This window comes from Penaeus monodon, chromosome 27 (genome assembly GCF_015228065.2).
Source record: "Penaeus monodon isolate SGIC_2016 chromosome 27, NSTDA_Pmon_1, whole genome shotgun sequence".
NCBI classification, from domain to species: Eukaryota; Metazoa; Arthropoda; class Malacostraca; order Decapoda; family Penaeidae; genus Penaeus; species Penaeus monodon.
In genome coordinates, this window is record NC_051412.1 from 18741474 (window position 1) to 18741812 (window position 339).

General features: G+C 36.9%; 1 protein-coding gene across 1 annotated transcript in view; it reads left to right on the plus strand.

Moving 5' to 3' along the window:
• LOC119590443 overlaps positions 1-339 on the plus strand; it is a 4817-nt gene that overhangs the window by 3544 nt on the left and 934 nt on the right.

The following is a 339-nucleotide window of genomic DNA, read 5'->3' on the forward strand; positions in this document are numbered from 1 at the left end:
TCCCTTCAATAACTTACTAAAATTAATTTGTGACTTTTCATCTTATATGGCACTTAAATGTTAATATGAGAGAATGACTCATTGTCGAAAACAGATTTATTTGATTCCATTTACGTCTTGCATTCACGTCTGTAAAGGTTTACTTCACTTTCTCTGAGTCATACAAAAAATACAAAAAAACAAAAATCAACGAATTTATTTCTCAAAAACTGAGGAAATACATCCATGCGATCTGGTACTTTCGGGTGCGTGAACATTTACTAGTCGAAGGCCACGCCCTGCACAGGAGCCGTATATAAAGGGTTTCCATTAACGACAGCCAGCAGACACGTCGTCCTC